This window comes from Rhinoraja longicauda, chromosome 16 (genome assembly GCF_053455715.1).
Source record: "Rhinoraja longicauda isolate Sanriku21f chromosome 16, sRhiLon1.1, whole genome shotgun sequence".
Classification (NCBI taxonomy): Eukaryota; Metazoa; Chordata; class Chondrichthyes; order Rajiformes; family Arhynchobatidae; genus Rhinoraja; species Rhinoraja longicauda.
Window position 1 is genome coordinate 49,100,930 of NC_135968.1, and position 6,086 is coordinate 49,107,015.

Below are 6,086 nucleotides of genomic sequence, written 5' to 3' on the forward strand. Positions count from 1 at the left end.
TTCAACACATTGAATATGGACACAAAAAGCTGGAGTAAATCAACGGGTCAGACAGCATCTCAGGAGAAACAGAATTCTTCTGAAGAAATGGGCTCGACCCGAAACGCCACCTATTCCTTTTCTTCAGAGATGCTGTCTGATCCACTGGGTTACTCCAGCTTTGTGGTCTGTCTTCAGTTCCTTCCTACACAGTTAATTACATCTAGTATCGAAGATGGCGGCGCGCACGGACGCAGCGGCTCACAGCTCTCCCTTTCGGTGCGTTTTATGTGTGTTATCTGTGTTATGTCTGTTAGTCAAATTTAGTCATTCAAACCAGGAAAATCAGGCAAATCCTACCTACAACCGAAAGGACCTTCTGATCATCGGATTCCAGTGCAATCGGGACCTTGTGCGCGAATTTCCACACCCGCGAAATATACCGGAAGAGATTGCCAGGACACCGGGCGCTCCGTGGATAGTTGTCGGCGCGAACAGGCGTCGCAGACGGAGGAGAAACAGGAAGCAAAAGCGAGGATGCCGGTCCGGTATACTTGCCAAGCTAAAGAGACAGCCACACAAACCACCGCTACCTAGCATGTTCCTCACCAACGCCAGATCCATCATCAACAAAATGGACGAACTTAAACTACAGATATCAGCAAACAAACTCGTGGAGGACTGTTGCATTCTCTTAGTAACAGAGACATGGCTTCATCCACTTATCCCAGACGGAGCCATTGAGCTAGCCGGGCGCACAGCGTTTCGTTGGGACAGAAACATCGACTCCGGTAAGAGCAAGGGGGGGGGGTTATGCATTTATGTGCACAACAGCTGGTGCACTAATATCCAAACCATAGATAGCCACTGTTCTCCTGATCTGGAGTCCCTAACAGTTAAATGCAGGCCTTTTTACCTTCCTCGCGAATTTACAGGGGTTATCGTAACAGCAGTCTACATCCCACCGAATGCTAACGCTAGCACAGCTTTAGGCTACCTGCTAGGTGCAATAAACTCACAACAGAGCACATATCCAGAAGCAGCCCACATCATAGCCGGGGACTTCAACCATGCAGACCTAAAGTCAGTTCTCCCGAAACTTGAACAACACATAAGATGTGCTACCAGGGGGAAAAACACACTAGACAAGGTTTACTCAAATATTAAGAAGGGGTTCAGGTCAGCACCACTACCACACCTGGGGCAGTCAGATCACCTGTCCATATTCCTAACCCCAGCATACACCCCACTCAGGAGGAAAGCTCCAGTCACCATAAAGACTGTGAAGACATGGCCTGAAGGAGCTTCCTCGCAGCTGCAGGATTGCTTCGAAAGGACCAACTGGGATATTTTTGAGGATCAGGACTTGGAGGAGTACACATCAACTGTACTTTGCTACATCAAAAACTGCGTTGACAATGTCACCGTCGACAAACGCATCCGGTTGTACCCCAATCAAAAACCCTGGATGACAAAGGATGTCAGGTCTCTCCTCAAGGACCGTAACACCGCCTTCAGGTCTAGTGACAGAGCTCTATACAGTGCTGCTAGAACCAACCTGAAGAGAGGCATCAAGGATGCCAAAGCGTCCTACAAGAGGAAGATTGAGGACCACTTTTCCAACAATGACCCACGGCGGGTATGGCAAGGCATCCAGCACATCACCAATTACAAGACCAGCAACCGCACGACTACCGTCGGCGACGCCTCGTTGGCTGAGGAACTTAACTGTTTCTTTGCTCGTTTCGAGGTGAAAGCTACAGTGGCAGACATTACACCCTCTCCAGCACCTGAGAGCAACACCTTCACTGTGCAGGAGTATGACGTTAAGCGAGTGCTCAGAGCAGTGAATCCCAGGAAAGCTGCAGGCCCCGATGGTGTGACGGGCAGAGTGCTGAGGGAATGTGCAGACCAATTATCTGAGGTCTTCACAAAAATCTTCAACCTGTCCCTTTTAAAATCCACCATCCCTCCCTGCCTGAAGTCCGCCATAATCATCCCACTGCCGAAAAAGCCTGTCATCAGCGGTCTTAACGACTACCGTCCGGTAGCACTCACACCGGTCATCACAAAGTGCTTCGAGAGACTGGTCCTGCAGCACATCAAAGCCAGCCTCCCACCCACCTTCGACCCATACCAGTTTGCCTACAGAGCAAATAGGTCTACAGGGGATGCCATCGACACTGCTCTTCACACTGCACTGACCCACCTTGAACACCAGGGGAGCTATGTGAGGATGCTCTTTCTCGACTTCAGCTCTGCCTTTAACACGGTCATCCCGAGCAGACTGGTCACCAAACTTTCCGACCTTGGATTTTCCCTAACCATCTGCAAATGGATCAAGGACTTCCTGACCAACCGCCCCCAGACAGTCAAAATAGGCCCTCACCTCTCCTCCACCATTACACTGAGCACCGGCTCACCACAGGGCTGTGTGTTGAGCCCCATCCTTTACTCCCTCTACACTCACGACTGCGCCCCCACCCATCCCACCAACACCATCATCAAGTTCGCGGATGACACGACTGTGGTTGGACTTATCTCAGAAGGAGATGAGACAGCCTATAGGGATGAAATCCAAAGGCTGGCAGCATGGTGTTCAGTGAACAATCTGGTCCTGAACTCCTCCAAAACAAAGGAACTTATAATTGACTTTAGAAAAACCAGTGGAGATTACGACCCACTCTACATCAATGGGGTCTGCGTGGAAAGGGTACCAGCTTTCAGGTTCCTGGGTACGCACATCGCAGAGGATCTCACCTGGTCTACCAACACCATCACCACAGTAAAGAAGGCACAGCAGAGACTCCACTTCCTGAGGATCCTCAGGAAAACCAACCTGCAGGAGAAGCTCATGTTGTCCTTCTATCGCTGCTCCATCGAGAGTGTGCTGGCATACTGTATAACCACATGGTATGCCAGCTGCTCAGAAAAGGACAGGAAGGCCCTTCAGAGGGTCATCACGACGGCCCAGAAAATCATCGGCTGCTCACTGCCCTCCCTGGAGCACCTGTTCAGCCTGCGCTGCCTCAGTAGAGCAGGCAAAATAATAAAAGATCCATCCCACCCCGGCCACCGTCTGTTTGTTCATCTGCCCTCTGGTCGACGTTTCAGGTCAATCAAATCCCGAACAAACAGACTTAAGAACAGTTTTTACCCCAGGGCCATACGAGAACTGAACACTACCTGTGCACTAGGCAACACCGTTAAAAAATCTTGTACTTAATTTAATTGTATTTATGTATTTATTTGTTTTTGCATTTATTGCATATATGTTTGTACGCACCGTCAGGATTGGCTGTTTTTTAATTTCGTTGTACTCGTTGCAATGACAATAAATGAATATTATTATTATTATTATTATTAACTTGAGGCTTATACAGCTTTTAAACTAGCAAAACCTCCAAAGACAGTCCACAAAACATGAACATCCAAATGTTATATGAAGGAGATAAATCAAATGCAGATTTACAGCGCAAACAATGGTACTAAAGAGAAGTCGAGAAATGGAAGTCCGCGCCGACCAGCAATCCCCGCACATTAACACTATCCTACACCCACAAGGGACAATTTTTACATTTACCAAGCCAATTAACCTACAAACCTCTATGTCTTTGGAGTGTGGATGGAAACCGAAGATGTCGGAGAAAACCCACGCAGGTCACGGGGAGAACGTACAAACTCCGTACAGACAGCACCCGTAGTCGGGATGGAACCCGCTGTAAGGCAGCAACTCAACCGTGCCCTCCTAGATGTTGATGAAGAGATTAAATCCATGGGTGATCGAACAATAGGGGGGCTTTGATCCCTCTGATTGTCAGAGGGCTAGAGGCAACCACAAAGAGATTGAGGAGTGGTGTTAGGAAATGATTTCAAAACAAGAATGAGGTTCCATAACTGAGGCTTAGCTTAACTGATAGACATTGTAGGTCAGTGAAGATAGACACAAAAACCGGAGTAACTCAGCGGGACAGGCAGCATCTCTGGAGAAAGGGAAGAGGGGACGTTTCGGGTCGAGATGCTTCTTCAGACCCGTCAGATAAGTCAATGAACAAGGGTGAAACAGGCTGACAATACTCCTACATAGATTCTCCAATTATTTCCAAGGCATACTCAGATCATCCACAAAAGAGTCGTGGGGTGGCACGGTGGCGCAGCGGTAGAGTTGCTGCCTTACAGCGCCAGAGACCAGGGTTCAATCCTGACTAGGGAGTAGAAATAGGTTTTGAGCCTGAACTTAAAGGAGTCGATGGAGGGGGAAAGTTCTGATGGGGAGGGGGATGCTGTTCCATGATTTTCCGGCAACTGGTGGTCCAGCCCCCTCCCCCTTTAATCCAGACAGAGAACGCACTTGAAATCCCCCCCTGGAAGTTCTCCTTCCCCCCCCCCCCCCCACCCCATAAATATTGTGCCCAGGCTGGGTGAGGCAGCCGATATTGACCTCATCGGGACTTAAGTGCCAATTGGCGGGTCGAATTTGCTCCCTGCGGCCGGGGCGCTGGAACCCTGGCCCGGCCTGAGCCGGCAGATCTGTCCCCTTAGCTGACTTCCGAGGCCGTCTTTGCGGGCCAGTATCTCGGCCCCATAAGACCGTGACCTCTGTTGGTCCGACAGAACGGATATTTTGGCAAGGCTCTGGAACCAAGGGTGCCGGGAACTCGATGGTGGGCCTGCATTCCAACAACTGCCTAGACCAGCGGTGATCTGCTAGCCTCTGAGAAGTCTATATGTGTATAACTGTGGAGTGGAACAAAACCTCCAGTTACAAAGCACCATGTAATATTTTACTATGACTTGCGAAAAGGGTTAATGGTACTGCAGATCAGTTGGACTAAAGCACTCATTATTGGTGGAGCTGCTGCCTTACAATCCTGACAACCGGCGCTGTCCGTACGGAGTTTGTACGTTCTCCCCGTAACCTGCGTGGGTTTTCTCCGGGTGCTCCGGTTTCCTCCCACACTCCAAAGGCGTACAGGCTTGTAGGTTAATTGGCTTGGTATTAAATGTAAAATTGTCCCTTGTGTCACTGGTCCCCCTTCAAGTGGTGCCCGGGGCACGTGACATACCTGCCATGGTATTCTCTCCTAGATACGCCACTGACCACAGCAGCAGAGGGAAATATTTCTGCAAGTTTGCAAACCTCTTGACTATTATGATAATTCTATGAAGTACGTAATGTACGGAAACATTGACTAATGTTGAATGTGACCACAAAGGAATACAGAAGATAGACACAAAATGCTGGAGTAACTTATCGGATCAGGCAGCATCTCTGGAGAGAAGGAATAAGTGACATTTCAGGTCGAGACACTTCTTCAGACCGAGAGGAAGGGGAAAGGGAAATGAGATAAAGATGGTGATATAGAGAGATACAGAACAAATTCATGAAAGATGCAAAAACGTAATGATGACAAAAGAATCATGTCTCATTCATTTGTCTATATCTCTCTATATCACCATGTGTATCTCTCGTTTCCCTTTCCCGACTCTCAGTCTGAAGAAGGGTCTCGCCCCGAAATGTCACCCATTCCTTCTCTCCAGAGATGCTGCCTGTCCCGCCGAGTTACTCCAGCTTTTTGTGTCTATCTTCGGTTTCAACCAACATCTGCAGTTCCACCATGCACAAAGGAATAGATGGCCTTGTTCATAGAAGAGCAAGGATGCAATAGATGAGGTTGCAGGAGGTGCAGGTGAACCTTTGTCTCACCTGGAAAGACTGTTTGGGTCCTTGGATGGAGTTGAGGGGGAAGGTAAAGGGACAGGTGTTGCATCTCGTGCGGTTGCAGGGGAAAGTGCCCGGGGTTGGGGTGGTTTGGGTAGGAAGGGACGAGTGGACCAGGGAGTTACGGAGGGAACGGTCTCTGCGGAACGCAGAGAGGGGAGGGGATGGGAAGATATGGCCAGTGGTGGGGTCCCGTTGTAGGTGACGGAAATGTTGGTGGATGATATGTTGGATCCGCTGGCTGGTGGGGTGGAAGGTGAGAACGAGGGGGATTCTGTCCTTGTTGCGAGTGGGGGGAGGGGGAGCAAGAGCGGAGCTGTGGGATGTAGAAGAGACCCTAGTGAGAGCCTCATCTATAATGGAGGAGGGGAAGCCCCGTTTTCTG